The sequence below is a fragment of the Podarcis melisellensis genome (genome assembly GCF_964234715.1).
Source record: "Podarcis melisellensis genome assembly, chromosome: 11".
NCBI classification, from domain to species: Eukaryota; Metazoa; Chordata; class Lepidosauria; order Squamata; family Lacertidae; genus Podarcis; species Podarcis melisellensis.
The window spans coordinates 44,038,405-44,056,086 of record NC_138543.1 but is presented as its reverse complement, the minus strand read 5'-3'; the positions used below and the strand labels follow the sequence as shown (position 1 = coordinate 44,056,086).

At 42.3% G+C, this 17,682-nt stretch overlaps 1 long non-coding RNA gene across 1 annotated transcript; it reads right to left on the bottom strand.

Annotated features, from left to right (window-relative positions):
* Nucleotides 1-300: 300 nt before the first annotated feature.
* Nucleotides 301-7,981, bottom strand: LOC309380266. Its single transcript, XR_014172787.1, has 3 exons — nt 7,933-7,981; nt 418-522; nt 301-327 (listed from the first exon to the last, which is right to left on the bottom strand). It is a non-coding gene; the product is annotated as an uncharacterized lncRNA (long non-coding RNA).
* Nucleotides 7,982-17,682: the final 9,701 nt, after the last annotated feature.

Below are 17,682 nucleotides of genomic sequence, written 5' to 3'. Positions count from 1 at the left end.
GGTTTTCTCAGTGTGGCTGTCTCGCAGCCTGTGCAAAAGGATCTCTCCACCAAAGCAAAGCAAAACCAAGATTCCTTGATTTTCACACTGTGCAACTAGAGCAGAGCAGGCTGCTCTGAATTAGCTCCCTTCCTCACGTGCAAGAAGTACGCATTAAGGTTAGACATGACTTACCTTCTGATATAGGGTGAACTATCACAATTCCAAATGTGGCAAGGACGATGGGCAGGTTCATGCTTCCAGATTCATGCTTCCTCTGCGCTGGAGGCTTGGGAACAGACTGAAAGTGATAGGGATCTGGCTGCCAAGGCTATTGCCACCTCTTGGCTGTAGACGGACAAAAGAAGTTCAGAGCCCCACCCCTAGCAAAGTGCAAACACAAGACCCATTAAGGATTTGTGGACTCTCAGTACTCACCTCTCCTGTGGGATAAGAATCTCTCTCTTACTTTAGAACAGGAGTACAGACCTTTCTTTATACTCAGAGCCCCTCCTGAGTGGCCTCTTTCTTACCCTGTGTATTCTGCAACATTGACGCAATGATAATGCATTGGTGATGGATTTATACTGGGCCGTCCACACAACATTCTGCTTTATTAGTTGTTCCCCAATATTCTCGTGTTTACTGTCTGGAGAGGCACTCTTGCACTCTAGAGCAACAGAAGCAGGAATAATAATAATATAAACTGGAACATTTGTGGTATAAAAAGTCACAGGTTTTCTGCAGGAGATTAAAAGACGTATGCAGATTGAATATGAAGCAGTATAGTGGTATCTCGGGTTACAGATGCTTCAGGTTACAGACCCTTCAGGTTACAGACTCCACTAACCCAGAAATAGTACCTTGGGTTAAGAACTTTGCTTCAGGATGTGAACAGAAATGGTGCGGTGGCAGCGGGAGGCCCCATTAGCTAAAGTGGTACCTCAGGTTAAGAACAGTTTCAGGTTAAGAACGGACCTCCAGAACAAATTAAATTCTTAAACAGAGGTACCACTGTATATCTGCCCTGAAACCTTTGCAGGTTCGAAGAGTATTGAAAGACACATTTCGAATAACTACCATTGTGAGCACAATTCATTAAAAAATACCATACCTGGAAGGTCCCTGTACTTATGTTGTATAAGCAAAAGCAGCTGGTCTCAAGCCCACCGGAGAATCACAAGTCCACATTTTCAAATCCTGGAGATGTCTTTTATCACTTGATGCCAATAAGCAACCTGCAGCCCAAAGGTGTGGACAACAAACACAGTCACTGTGGAAGTCGAGCATAAGAGATTCTGGCTTGGGGAGTGTCTCTTAAACTCAGTTAGGCACTAGTAACCTATTTTCAGGTCTTTGTGGCTGACTGCCACATTCTGATGTTAGGGAAATGGCAGGGGAGCCCAGTTGAAGTTCTTCTGCCTCAGCCAGGGGCGGTCTTTGGCGTAATATGGTGCCCTGTGTGATGCCAAAGTTTGGTGCCCCCAAATGGATCTTCTCAGTTCTGGATCTTCTCTGTTTTGTGGCTTCTCAGCTTGGCATCCAATGGCAAGGGCTAATGGGAGTTGTAGTTCACCAACCTCTGGAGGATCAAAGGTTTTCCGCATCTGCTGTAATCTAGCTAAAACACAACCCAATTCGTCTGGTTTATCCCTTGTATTTAATATAGTTATACCCTTGGACTATCCATTCTTAAGGAAATCAGCCCTGAGTGCTCACTGGAAGGACAGATCGTGACGCTGAGGCTCCAATACTTTAGCCACCTTGTGAGAAGAGAAGGCTCCCTAGAAGACCCTGATGTTGGGAAAGATTGTTTTTTTTAAAAAAATAATAATTTTTATTCATTTTTCAAACACATAATAAAAAACAAACGAAACACAAAACAAAGACATACAAAACATTTAAACATGTGTAATTTCATAATCTTATTTTCATGCACCTTCTTTCCTCCGACTTCCCCATACCTCCCCATCGCTGCATCCTTATTTTACAATTCTTTAGCAACCCTTTAGTCAATTTATCTATTTAATTCCCTTTCATTAAGTTTCCTTTAATTTGTTAGTTACAGCTGTAATTCTCTGCTTCTTACCCCTTGACATCTTAACACTCCTCAATTTTACAACAATTTTTAAGATATATTTTAAATTTATTCCAATCCTCTTCCACTGTCTCTTTCCCCTGGTCGCGGATTCTGCCAGTCATCTCTGCCAGTCCCGATGTTGGGAAAGATTGAGGGCACAAGGAGAAGTGGACGACAGAGGACGAGATGGTTGGACAGTGTTCTCGAAGCTACAAACATGAGTCTGACCAAACTGCGGGAGGCAGTGGAAGACAGAAGTGCCTGGCATGCTCTGGTCCATGGGGTCATGAAGAGTCGGACATGACTAAACGACTAAACAACAACAACCACCACCACCCTTGGACTGGATGGGCCTTTGGCCTGATCCAGGAGAGCTCTTGTGTTTTTCCCCTGTCGTTCCATCCAAGAGCACCCACAAAGCACCTTAACAATGTTATAAAGACAACCATAGTCCCAAGCCTTTTTAAAATATATATAATACATCTCATGCCTGGTCTACTCTTGTCCACATAACTCTAAAAGCAAACTGAAGGACATTGCAGTCAGTGCGTGTTTCTAAAGAGGAGGAAGGATCAAAGAACACTCCCTCTTTAACTTGAGCTTCAATGAAGCTTTTTAACATATTGGTAGACGTGTCCAACCAGCAAACTATTACAAAGGACATTTGTTTCCTAGCACCAGATCTGCTAAAGTCCGGAGTCCTTCTTGAGCTGAGTTTGCAAACTACATTAGGTGTAGGATTTTGTACCAAATTCAGATTTACTAGTTTCGCCTTTTCACACAATAGACTACCACTGTGGCTTCTTATGCAAGCAAGTGCTACAGACAGAGCTGATTATACGTTGTGATGGCACAGAATGTAGAAATGGGATTAAACTTCCAGAGAATCCTAGCTTTCATTTAAATAAAAAACAAGCCACCTCAAATTTCTAGCTTCATGGCTATGAAGTGAAGCTTATGAATGTGTGTTAATAAGGCCTGCTGAAATCTCAGACGCTAAAGAGGGGGCTGAACAAAATATCCAATGGTTGAAACAAAGATTGTCCTTGTTGTTTGCAACAAAGCCAGAAGAGACTGTGCAAACTAGCAAAAAATAAATATGTTGAATAAATGCCTCAGTATAATAGGAATCATACACATTTGTGAACATGTAAGATTTGGATGTTGCAGAATTCGGCTGATTTTGACACAGCATTTGGAAATTGACGAGCAATTTGTTTTAGCACTACAAGAGTATACACACCAAAGGCTTCTTGAGTATCCACCTTTATTGCCTTGCACAAAGCTTATGTGGAGGTTAGACTCTGTCCAGTCTCTGTTGAGCATTTGTTCCAATTTGTTTGCAGGGAGATTATGTGACAATGAGCCTTTGTTCTTATTTCCTTGTGAATGTAAGAAGAGTCCCGTGGACCAGAACTGAGGTCATCCTATTTTGCCCCACAGCCAATGACATCTGAAATATACTCGGAGTTGTGTGAATTTCATGCTCTTTATTCAGCTCGTAAGTAGCAATGAATGAAACTTTCCCCGAAACGTCTAGCTATATATACATCATTTACACAATGGGCCCCGTGTGATTAGCTAATTCCGGGCTGCTCCTGTAGGCCAATCAGGTTGCAGATTCACTTCCCCCAGAAGCCTGATTGGCTGCTTCTGCAGGCCAATCAGGTTGCTGATTCATTTCCACCTGGAGCTGGAGTGGGTGGCTCCTGTGGACCAATCAGACTGCTGCATTCTGGATCCTATTGTTCTAGGATTCAGCTCAGTACATGACAGCATCGCTCTGCACGTCCACAAGCAGGTAATGATTAGCTTCTTCCTTGTTAACATTCAGTGGCGTACTGCCTCTGAACTCAGGTTGCCTCTAGACTTTCACCATTTTGTGGGAGGAATTCAGATGCGTACTGGAAATGTAGGTTTACACAATCAGAGTGGATTAAAGTGCCGCGCCGCCATTGTGCAACATGCCCACTCTTTTAATAGGCTTTTTTTGGCAGTTGGGAAAGTGAAGGGGAGACGCACTAAAAGTGTGAGGTGACCAAATGGGAAGTTATATAAACAACCCCATAAACAAATCAAGATGAATGCTCAAGGAACATTGTCAGGTGCACCCATCAGAGTTTAGCTGTAGTGATCAACAACCATTGGTAGACCTGTGCTCCGTGGATCTACTTACGCTTCATTTAAAGCCATTAAAGCCAGTGTCCATCAAAAAGACTTGAGCAGTGAATTCCACGAGTCACATCTAATGGCACAATCACACATCCCAACTAGTGGTACTTCTATGACCAGCCCACCCATGAGGCAATGAGTGGCAACTGCCTCAGGAGGCAGAATTCACAGGGGCAGCAGATCCCAATGTAGCTCTTTAGTCCACCCTTGTTTGTGATGTAGATCTCTGTTTACACCTTCTTCCCTGGTGGCAAGGGGGGATACTATTTTGTGGTTCGCCTCAGGTGCAAAAATGTATTGGGCCATCCCTGGCCCATCCCATGATCACCCCTGCCCCATTCCTATCTAGACGTAGTCACAATCATCTTGGGGGTCAACCAACATCTTGGAACAGCTTTCTTCATCTTCTGTTTTTCTGCTCTGGAGGCCCAAGTCAATGTCAAAATGCTTGTTTGCTCCCAAGTGCACAACCTTAACGTGTTGCACTGTTGCATTGTGGGTACCCACTTCTAACGACTGTCTAGAATGGTTGGCTGTGGAAGATCTTTTTCCAGTTCTTGCTGGAATGCAGTTTTCAGATGATTAAAGGTTTGACAAAAGATTTGAGATAAGTGAATTCCTTCGAGATGGCAAGCCAGGGGCCTGGACCTAAAGCAATATGGGTTAAGGTTTAGCTCTTTAGGGGGAAAACAAAGCTGCTGGGCCTCAAAGAGAAGAGAGAAGAATCTGAAATGGTTGCGGCAGGAGGGGGAAAGAATTATTAATTCATTTATTTAAAAACTGATATGCCATTTTCCTCCTCAGAAAGAAATCAAAGCTGGACAAAATAGTCCTACGATAAAACCAGCTCCACTAAATGCATTAAGCAGCCACAGAGAAGGGACAGACAAGAGGTAACACACACATTTTTGCTTAGGCAAGCCTACCAAGACATGAAGAAGCTACACATGTTTCATTTTAGCCAGTGTTGATTTTAATCACTTTTGGAATATTTTTAAATACCCGTCCATTACTGGTAAAGGTAAAGGGACCCCTGACCATTAGGTCCAGTTGTGGCCGACTCTGGGGTTGCGGCGCTCATCTTGCTTTATTGGCTGAGGAAGCCGGCGTACAGCATGACTATGCCGCTTCTGGCAAACCAGAGCAGCGCACGGAAATGCCGTTTACCTTCCCACTGGAGCAGTACCTATTTATCTACTTGCACTTTGACATGCTTTCGAACTGCTAGGTTGGCAGGAGCAGGGACCAAGCAATGGGAGCACACTCCGTCGCGGAGATTTGAACTGCTGACCTTCTGATTGGCAAGTCCTAAGCTCTGTCGTTTAACCCACAGTGCCACCTGCGTCCCTTTTTATCAATAATGGTTTTCTCACAATCAGCTGCTACATCAATTTTATTACATAAATAAAAAATAATCTTAAGCTCTGTTCCCAACACTTTCCACATCAGTTTGCAATTACTGTCTTGTTACTTTTAAAAACACTCATGAAAACATTTATGTGCACATTTTATCCTGGCTGGAGAACTGCATTGCAAAATTCAGAGAACTGCCCATTTCAAAGGCTGCCTGCATCTCATATTCTCATATTGTTTTGGAAAGTATGAATTATGTAAGTTCACCTTTAAATGTGAATCGAATCAAATTTCTCCCCACCAGCTGCCAATGAGCCCGTGCAGGGAGTTTCCTATGTCCTTGCCTGCTAGAAAGAACTTCTTATTCTCTCTGCAGGTTGCCCTGGTGCAGCAGAACCAAAGAGAAAGGACACTCTGTCGCCAACTGTAGGCCAAAGAAAAATGAGCGAACAACTGTCGTTCAAACAGAAGCACCAGCAATGGATGATCACCTTAGCCCGTCTTTATATTTTGCTGCTTTCAACAACATCCCTCACCAAAGTCCCCCCAAGTAAGCTTAGGAGTTGTGGAATAAGCGGACAGGTCTTCTTATGGCTCAGGAATTGGTTAAGGAGCAGGAAGCAGAGAGTAGAATCAATGGACAGATCTCTGAATGGAGAAATGCAAAAAGTGCAGTCCCTCAGGGACCTGCATTTTTTAACATTCTAGAACAAAAAAAAATCCTTCCAGTAGCACCTGCAATAAACAACTACCTGAGATTCAGAAGACATCTTAAGGCAGCCCTGTTCAGGGAAGTTTTTAACGTGTGATTTTACTGTATTTTTGGTTTTTATGGAAGCCGCCCAGAGTGGCTGGGGAGGCCCAGCCAGATGGGCGGGGTATAAATAATAAATTATTATTATTATTATTATTATTATTACTTAAAGACCAACTAAGTTAGTTCTTGGTATGAGCTTTCGTGTGCATGCACACTTCTTCAGATACAAGAAGAAGAAGTGTGCATGCACACGAAAGCTCATACCAAGAACTAACTTAGTTGGTCTTTAAGGTGCTACTGGAAGGAATTTTTTTTGTTTTGACTATGGCAGACCAACACGGCTACCTATCTGTAACATTCTAGAGTTAGGGGTGAGAAGTTAGGTGATTTAAAAAAAAATTGCATACCACTTTTCATCCAAAGATCACAGGGTGGTTCAAAACACAAACATACACAACGAGAACACAGAATACACAATAAAATGAAAAGCGAAACAAACCAGTAATTCACCCTCTCCCACAAACACATTTAAAGGGCCATAAAATGCTTAATCTGCCTAAAGCCTGGTTAGAGCCAGTGTGGTGTAGTGGTTAAGAGCGGTAGATTTGTAATCTGGTGAACCGGGTTCGCTTCCCCGCTCCTCCACATGCAGCTGCTGGGTGACCTTGGGCCAGTCACACTTCTCTGAAGTCTCCCAGCCTCACTCACCTCACAGAGTGTTTGTTGTGGGGGAGGAAGGGAAAGGAGAATGTTAGCCGCTTTGAGACTCCTTTGGGTAGTGATAAAGCGGGATATCAAATCCAAACTCTTCTATTGAGAAAGGTTTTCGTCTGATGCCTAAAGATGTGTAATGAAGGTACCAGGCGAGCCTCGGAGTGGAGAGCATTCTACAAACGAGGAGCCACCGCAGAAAAGGTCTGTTCTCATGTTGTCACCCTCTGGGCCTCTCTTGGAGGAAACACACGTGTCCTTTTATTATTATTTAAATCTAATTGCCTAGCTAAGATAAAATCGCCAATACGTGTACTGAGAGAAAAAAGAAGACCAATATAAAAGGACAAATGTAGGATATGAACGTAAGTTGCCCCTGATGATACTAAATTGTTCTTGGTTGTTAAAAGGGATTGTAAAGAGCTCCAACAAGACCTCTCCAAATTGGGGGAATGGGAAGTGATATGGAAAATGCAACGAAATGTAAACAAGTGTAAAGTTTGCCGCTTCATTCTGGCCTTGTGTATGTTGTCTTTGTAAGGCTGATGGCAAGGCCCATCTCTCTCTCTCTCTCTCTCTCTCTCTCTCTCTCTCTCTCTCTCTCTCTCTCTCTCTCTCATTGATGTGAGCCATTTTGGGAGGCACTGAGAGTAAGCCAACTGGAATTAATGGACCTACAGTAGCCATGGAGAAAGATGATATATGGATGTAATAAATAAATAATGTCCATTAATTTCAGTGGGTCTTCTCTGAGCAGAACCAACATCGGACACAACTCAATAACTGCCTGAAAGCGAGATAAAATATATAAGAAAGAAAGCACTCAGGAACCATTTTAAGCTGCACCATTGTAACAAAGCTGGAGGGAAATCTGACTCACCCATCTCAGGAGTTACACCTGCCCGCGTCAAACCCAGCTGAAACTCCAAGGCGTTTTACAGCACCTCAAGGATATTTGCTTAATTTCTTCCTATGAAACATCTTGAAGTGATTTCACAATAAAAAAATATGGTCAAATGAGCATCCACAATAAAGCATGTATAAAGCAATTACATAGAGAAAAATAATTAAAGCGATTTACACCCAGTACAAATACTGATTGAGATTATTATTATTTAAAAAGAAACCCTCCACTTAGGCGACTTGTTAAAAAGGGAAGACTTTCAAGAGGCACTGAAAAGGGAGTAGACAGTGCTTGGCTGAGACTTAACAGGAAGCAGTTCCAAAGTGTAGGTACCACATTGGGCAACAGATATTAGTCATAGCATAGAAATGGAAGCATGGGAACAGTTATGGAATACAGATATAAAATTTACAGCGTGTTATGGTTTAAGAAAAATTATATGAAAATGTTATATAGATGGTACCTAACACCTAGTAGATTGGCAAAAATGTATAAATCAAAATCGAATAAATGTTGGAAATCTAAGGTACCTTTTTCCATATGTGTTGGTCTTGCAATAAGGTTAAAGCCTACTGGAAAAGATATATAATGAATTGAAAAAGATATTTAAGATAACATTTGTGAAGAAGAAGAAGAAGAAGAAGAAGAAGAAGAAGAAGAAGAAGAAGAAGAAGCATTTCACTTGGGAATTATGGGATCAGAGCTACCTAAACAGTATAGAAATTTATTTATGTATGCAAGAATGTTATTTGCCCCAAAGTGGAAGGATGAATTGGTCCTGACGAGAGAATGGTAACAGAAACTAATGGAGTATGCAGAAATGGTGAAACTTACCGGTAGAATAAGAAATCAAGATATCAAACTTTTAAGAAAGGAATGGAAATTGTTTATTGAGTGTTTACAAATAAACTGTAAACGGATCAAGACATTGGCAGGATTGCTGTAAAAACCTGCAGTTTCAAAAATATATGAGATATATATATGAGAATAGATGAATATAAGAGTAAGTTAATTTGGAGTATGCATGAAAGGATGAAAATAAATGTAAAGAACCACAGAAAGAGGGGGAAGGGAGTCAAAGTTGGAAATGTTAAAATTATGGTTGAATAATTGTTGCAATGTACAGAAATGAAAATTATAAATAAAATTGTAAAAAAGAGGAGGTACCTCCACACTTAAGACCCAATTTTTACATTGCACAAAGCAGATCTGATGAGATGGAATCTGCAGGTATATAAGGATATTTTAGGGTGTGTGTATACACACACACACACACACGCACATGCACATGCACATATATCATCTTAAGGATCTAATGTAATCCATACACACAAACACCCACACATGCATGCACGCAAGGTTTCAAGGGTTGAAATTGCTTGCCATATATTATCTCAGCCATTTTTACAAAAACTTTCTTTGATACACCCATCTATTATTATTGCCGCTGTTATTATTATTCCTGTGTGCAGATGAGAAGATGGGGAATAGCGAGTTGCCAAAAGGACTAACCAGATGTGATGGAGGCACACCTGTGTGTTAGAATGTGGGCGGGACTGCATGATGGATGGGGAAAAGGTGTGGAAAAGGTGTGGACTCCTTTCTCTGCCTCTCCTTTCCCATGGAAATGTCTTTCCCCCAGCTTCTGGTTTCAAATCCCAACTAGAAATAAATCAGCAGGCAGTGGATGGGTTGTCAGAGAAGGATTCCTCCTCTCCACATTAAATTACCCTTCCAGGGACCCCCACCCTAACCCTAACCCCCACCAAACAATAAATACATATATGAAACAAAGCAATGCCACACATAAAAACAATTTCACATCCAGTTTGTGTGTGTGTGTGCCCCTGCTAACATCCTAACGACAGAGGACGAGATGGTTGGACAGTGTTCTCGAAGCTACCAGCATGAGTTTGACCAAACTGCGGGAGGCAGTGGAAGACAGGAGTGCCTGGCGTGCTCTGGTCCATGGGGTCACGAAGAGTCGGACACGACTAAACGACTAAACAACAACAACAACAAACATCCTATATCCTTGTAAATGTGTTTGTGGCAGAGGAGAGTAATTGTTCTTTGTTTTTGTTATAGTTTTTATTAAGTATTTTGATCTTGTATTTTTATACTGTGAACTGCCCTGATATCTATAGATGAAGGGTGGTATACAAATTTAATAAATAAAATAGTAATAATAATTTTTTTAATGAAATGGGAAATTTCCAGCTCATATTCTCAATCCAGGGGCTGCCAACACAGCACCCACAAGTTCTCATCTCCCTAGGTAAAGGGTAAAGGGACCCCTGACAGTTAAGTCCAGTCGCAGATGACTCTGGGGTTGCGGTGCTCATCTTGCTTTACTGGCCGAGGGAGCCGGCGTGCACGGAAATGCCGTTTCCCTACTAGGCTTAAAAGAAGCGTTGTGTGTGTGTGTGTGATGCCCACAGCCGTTTCTTCAACTTGCAAATACATAATGCACCCACAGGACCAAAAAGGTTGACAAGTCTCTTTTAACAACTCCCTAGCTGCGCTATGCATTTTTTAAAAAATTAGTTTTTATTGAAGATTTTCTTGTGTTGCAAATAAACAAGGGAAAGTACATATAGCACCTCCATTTTCTTTTTCGAATTTTGTTTACATTCAGAATGAGACCCTATTGCCATACACATTGTGCAGTTGTGGGGAAAAAGAGGGGAGAGAGCGATGGGGAGGAATAATGATCTTTCCTTCTATTGCATAGTGTTTGTGGAGAAGGGCTTTCCTGACAGCCTCGTTTAAAGCAGTAGCACTCGGTGACCTAATGCATGACATTTCCAGCAGTGGGAGGGTCCTTCTATTTGCCTAAAGATGAAAATGTTCCAAGTGGTGTGCACTTTTGACCAACGCCTCCCCTCCTTACAAAAGCCCGTATTATGATACGTATGGTTGCAACATAGGGAAGAAACATGGGGACAGGGACACACACTCAGAGATGAGTCAACATTTGGTAGATGACAACTATGGCAACTTTTGCTATGCTGAAATCCAAAGATCAAAATCAATGTTTGTACCTCACAGAGAGCTTCATTGTGGGAGGATGTGGAGATGTGTCACAGGTCCCTGTCGTCGACACAGTGGTGGTGGCATTAACATTCTAGGCAGACAGTTTCTCTAAACTTGGTGTGGTAGGGACGCAGGTGGCGCTGCGGTCTAAACCACTGAGCCACTTGGGTTTGCCGATCAGAAGGTCAGCGGTTCAAATCCCCACGACGGGGTGAGCTCCCGTTGCTCTGTCCCAGCTCCTGCCAACCTAGCAGTTTGAAAGCACACCAGAGCAAGTAGATAAATAGGTACCACTGTGGCGGGAAGGTAAACGGTGTTTCCGTGAGCTCTGGTTTCAGTCACGGTGTTCCATTGCACCAGAAGCGGTTTAGTCCTGCTGGCCACATGACCCAGAAAGCTGTCTGTGGACAATTGCCGGCTCCCTTGGCCTGAAAGTGAGATGAGCGCCACAACCCCATAGTCGCCTTTGACTGGACTTAGCCATCCGGGGTCCTTTACCTTTTGTTACCTTAAACCTTCTCAATGAGCCAGAGAAGGGAGACCTGCAGAATCTCTGAGTTGGTCCCTTTGCTCTAACTGGCTTCTTAGCCTTCAAGATGGATATGTGAATGTGTTTCTGGCTTCATTTTGGGGGGGATCCCTAAAGGGTCATAAAACGAAGCTTTCAGTGGACAGGATCACTTATTGAGATTGAAATGCAGCAACTAAAGTCATTCCAGCCATTTGTTGTAACCTGGCAGGAACAAGCCCCCTAAAAATCCCAGCAACCAACTATTTCAAAATACTGTACTTAGTACAGGCAAACAAATGCCAGCAGCATCCAGAATGAGGAAACAGGACCACAGCAGGGGAAATAACTAACTCTCCCCCTTTCTTGTTCAACTTATTTGCCCCTCGGCTGGCATGTAAAAAAAAAACGAGCCTGATTCTCACTAACTGAAATTGCACAAAATAATATTGAAGCAGTGACTTGGATCACTTTGCCATTTTTTTTCCTATTTTGTTTTACAAATGTAATCAACTAACAGCCTTATACTCAGCATTCCTCAAGAATTCTAAGAAACCCAAATAACAGAAAGTGCAATTTTGAAATCAGTGCCGTCCATAATCTAGATTCCAAATGGCATCCAATTATATCTGGAGTGCAAAAACTTGCTTCCTTCAACTCAGGAACCCTTGTGCAAAATTTGGTTACCAGGTGTCCAAATGCATAGTGAACATCTTTCCAAAAAAATATAGTAGATAAGCATAATCATTATTAAATATAAATTCAATGGCAATATACATAATTATTTCATTGTTTAGAAAACGCTACATTCTTTGCCATTTCATTGGCGAAATTAGATCAATGGACAACAAAGGTCACTTTGGCACGGCCTGTTTACCTAGCATTCATCCTGAAATGTTTGCACAAAGCTTGCAGAGAGGTTAGATGACACCAGCTGTTCATTGAGCATTCAATTTTTATCTGTGTGACGGTTATTCGACATGTCTAGTAATTGTTATCCCATACATATATATGTGGAAGCAGGTTTGTCGTGCAAGAGCACCAAAACCACTTTAATTGTTCAGCATTCCCAGGCATGTAGAACAGACTGTAGATGCAAGGAAGCCCCTTTCAAAAGTTGGTCTGAGCATGTAGAGTTTGGGTGGATGAGAACTAGTAGGTTACACGGGGTGTTAGGTGGCCTGGCTAGTGGGCAAAGCCCTGCTTTCACCCTTTTCCCATTCATGGAGGCTTAGCATCTGAAGATGGAACCCAGTATCCTTGTACTTCGTTTCCCCACCCATTATTGGCTACCACTTGTGCGGTGCAGACATCTCAGAGCATGATGATATCACACCTGTTGCATGATGGAGACAATCTGGTCGCTTCTACAGTTTGTTGCACTCGGCTGCAGTTTTGGGTGGGAGCCCCAGCCATCTACTATGAAGTTTATTTGATAGTCCCTTGATAACTTGGGCATTCAATTCCTATTCAGTTCAATGGGATTTGGGCATGAACTAATGTCCTCCAGATTAGCCTCTGTGTTTTATTTCAAAACCACGCTTCCCAGAAAACAGCCTCTGCACATTTCAGGCTGCAAAAAAAGAAATGCTACTTTAAAAAACAAACAAACCCTTTGACTTGGCATTCATCCTCAGAGGGAACAAAATGTCAACAGGAGGCAGCCTTGATGGTTATAAAGCAGCTGGCAGCCTAAGTAAATGATCATCAATAAAGTGTGAAGTATTTGACAATGCAGGGTAGCTGCTAAACTAGTAGAACTGGATCTGCTAGATAATCCAGACTAGGTCCTCTCTGGGTCCATCAGACATTTTGGCCCTAGAGAAATTATCAGGAAGAAATTGTCTTAAACCAATCTTTCGACACAGTATTTACACAGTAGAGCTCTTGGGCTGTGCTTGAATGGTCCTGAAGCATAAACAGTGATGCAACAAAAATTGTAGGCTCATGTTCATCCATTGGGGGGCGGGGGGGGGGGGAATCCAAAACCGACAGTCAGGCAATATTTGTATTAGGATTAACTGAAGTGCCACAAAGTAGAGAGCAAAATGTTGAGTTCTCTAGAATTCTTTCTCAGGCTTAAACCAAAAGAGGAGCAAAGAAAATGGCTTGGGAGAAAGTAAAAAAAGAAAGGACCTGATAAAAAAATCACAGGCTGCTCCAAATGACTTATTTATTGTCTTGCTTTGCTTGCAGGGCATTTCTTTGTCTTCCTGTTATTTATTCCTCCCAAAGTTTTCCATGAATTTCCCCATCACTTTCCTAACTGCAAGAAGCCTGTTTCTTTTTTTAAAGTGCATTTGTAGTACTGTATTAGGGTGGCGAAGTGCTATAATTTGCTTCAACTGTGCCAACCTGAATTTCCCTGTTGTGCACTTGAATCCTTCCCCCCAATTTCTGATGCTCTGGAGGTGCCCTCCTTACCTGCAGCTTATTTATGTCCTTCTTTTATTATCTTGCACTTCCTCCCATTGGGAGCACAGAGCAGCTATCAATTATACTCACCATCACAAGCACTAATTTGCGCCACTGAAATGGATTTAGAACCAACAGAACTGCACAGGTGAACCAATCAGGGTTGTTCCTTATCCTGTTTACAATCATTGCTGGCAATGGTACTATGGGAGGATGCACTGTTACATGAAGAAGTTAGGATGAAGAAGTGGGAGCCCATCATCAGCCATTATCATTAGTAATTATCATCATCATCAAAGTTATTTATGAATCACTTCTTAAATTCAATATACAATAAAACCATTTATAAAATATATGCATATATAAAACAACTTAAACCTTTACACCTATATGAAAAAAATTAATTAGCTCATATGAATATATTTTAAAATTCTAAACAGCAGTTGTGAGGAAGAACCTTTGTCTCACCAAAAGTTGCTGACAACTCCCATTAGCATGAGCAATGGCCAGAGATGATGGGAGCTGCAGTTCAGCAACATCTGGAGGGCCAATAATTCCCCACCCCAAGCTACAAAATAAGAAAGGTTAAGGGCAGATAGCTTCATGGAAACAAAAATGGGAGGGCTTGGCTACTCATTGCAATGGCTATGCTCTATGTCTGCTGTTAGAGGCAGTTTGCCTCTGAAAACCAGTTGCTATGGGCCAAATTCTGACCAAACTGCGGGAGGCAGTGGAAGACAGAAGTGCCTGGCGTGCTGTGGTCCATGGGGTCACGAAGAGTCGGACACAACTAAACGACTAAACAACAACAACATGGGCCAAATGTGGCCCCTTTGGCCTCTCCATGCAGCCCACAAGATTCTCCCAAACCTAGGCCAGCCTCTCTCCTCTCATTTAAAAAGACATTAAGTCCTGTAAAGGATATTGCTTTCATATGCAAATTTATGCAGCATTTCACTCACTGATACACCTGCACCTGCCATAAAGGAATGACAAGTAGCAGGTTCTTGGATTTTATCATTGCTCATTTGACACCCGACAGGAAAGTGAAGCCAAAGTTCAAAAAGCAAAACGCAAATATGTGCTATGATGTACGCGCTGCTGATATGCAGTGCAGGTAGCACCAAATTCTTTTAAGCTTCCAAGTGTTCTAAGGTTGAGGGTGATTAAACACTTAGAACAGAGGCAAACATCAATTATATTGTGTCAGGTGCCAAAGGCCATTTGAGAAATTCACTGTGTGCAAGCAAGTTGTGCCAAGTGGGCATATTAACAGTCCATGCAATTAGCTTATCTTTTTTTTCCAGGCAAGGTAGTTGGTGTCAAAACAGGTAAGTCAGGGATGAGGAACCTCAGCCACCCCTTATTTCCCACCCACTTACTACTTACTGGCCCTGCTCAGCACCCGCCTTGAAGTCTGACAATGCTTCTCTTTCCTGTGTGTAGAAATTCATATTTGTTGCTCTGCCTACTTTTGCCTCCATCCCTGCCCCAAACTGGCTCAAGACCCTGAGAAGGGAATATGCCCCTCAAGCCTGAAAAAGGTTATCTAGCTCTGTGGCCATTGAACAGTTGTTACAATTAAGCACACAACTTAAACACAAGTTTGCTACTGTTATCCCGTCTGTGAAGAGAGGGCTCCTCCTCCTTTCTCTTTCCCCAGTACTTTAGCAAGCTCTTCCCAAATACACTTGCAAACATCTCTGCAACCCTGAGGACTAGTAAGCATTTTTTGCTAACTTTTGGATTATAGCAAGAACAGGCATTGACAAAGCAGTCTACCTTTTACACATTTTTGCTTCTGCAGCTGACACATGCAACCCTGCACAGTTCCACTGATAAGGATCCAGGTGAATATAGGAGTGCACTTTCAATCTCCAAACGTGCAATTTACAAGATGTGCTGATATTTAAAATGGTGTGTGTGTGTGTGTGTGTGTGTGTGTGTGTGTGTGCAGTGGATGGGTCAGTTTCTTGTCTCCTTGACCCTAGCAGGGCATCACAGTGAGGATTGTCAGGACTTCAAAGCACCACACAGGGCTTGCAGAGTCTCCTGAATGGTGCTTCAAAGCGCATCTGATCAGCAGGCTGGCAGACAGCAGCCAACAGCCAGCCTTCCTGCAGGGATTGGCTGTGTGATCAAGTTACCCATAGGCAACTGCCCCATAGCAAATTCAGCAATATCTCTACCTACCCCTACGCCCAATGGCTTGATGGGGTGTAGTTTGGGGGGAAATGGCCTTCTGGACCAAACTGAGTCTCACGGCATGCCAGATTTGGCCTGCAGTTGCCCACCCATTTTAAACATTCTCTTGTAAAAAAGGTAAAAGACCCCTGACAGTTAAGTCCAGTCGCGAACGACTCCGGGGTTGCGGCGCTCATCTCACTTTACTGGCCGAGGGAACAGATGTTTGTCCGCAGACAGTTTTTCTGGGTCATGTGGCCAGCATGATCAAGCTGCTTCTGGTGAAACCAGAGCAGCACACGGAAACACTGTTTACCTTCCCGCCAGAGCTGTACCAATTTATCTACTTGCACTTTGACACGCTTTCGAACTGCTAGGTTGGCAGGAGCTGGGATTGAGCAACAGGAGCTCACCTTGTTGCAGGGATTCAACCACTGACCTTCTGATCGGAAAGCCCTAGGCTCAGTGGTTTAGACCACAGCGCCACTATCTCCACCATGTCTCACTTAAGTGAGCGTTACTTATGGCAACGGGCTTGTTAATTTTGGGAACAGATGGAAGTTTGGTGTAACCCATCAAAGTGAGTCATATATTCTTAACACATGCTTCACAGCCACTGGTATTTTGATAAAACATGACTTTAAATTATGCAAATCTAGTAAAGCATCTGGCAAGCTAAATTGTATGAACATGCCAATGGCCGTTGTGGAGGGAAGTATCACTTCCCGGTGTTTACTTATGCAAGCATTTAACAAATAAAAATAAGTTATGATAAAAAAATTCAATGGGGATCCTTTTGTCAAACATTTTTAATGCCACAGTAGTGTTAACTAGGAAAACGATACAGTCAGACAGTAGTAGTCACAGTTGTGGTCCAGAAACAACACAAAATACTTTGAAGAAAACACAATACCAGTGTATTAAAAGGAAACACATCACTCTAGCCCCCTCCCCCCCTGCAGCTTTAAGGAATGAAAATCAGCTAGGTAATAATTCTATGGGTGACAAGAAGTTGGAGTGAAAAGGATTGTGTACCACGTTAAAAAACAAACACATACCCAGTCCCAGTCAGGTAAAGCATTTTAGGACTTCTGTTGTTCTTAATACAAGTTTTGAACACAATCACTGGATTTAGAGTTCCAAATTTGGCCTTTAGAACATACCAAGTTCATAGTAGTACTCCATTTAAGCAGCTGAACTTTTAGATACTCAGGGGAAATTCAAGTAACTGCTTCACAGGGTTATTGTGTGACATGTTTGCTGTATACTAGACTAATTCCATGGAATGGTCCTTCATTAATATGATACGAGCCGTTGATATATTGTATGGGTCATAAAATCAAGTTAAGTGGCAATTTTCAAGTAAACATTTTCTATCTGTCTTGCAAATGATAACTAGCTAACTTAGTTCTTCTACTTGGCCCCACAGAGACTGCTATACACACCCAATGGATCCTTATGCTTTAGGTCATACTTTATGACTGGTTTTAATTGTTGTAAGCTGCTTTTGGAAGTTAAGTTTGGTTGAAAAGCAGGTTACTTTAACATAAAATGCAGATAGTACTATTACAGTTTTGTAAAAA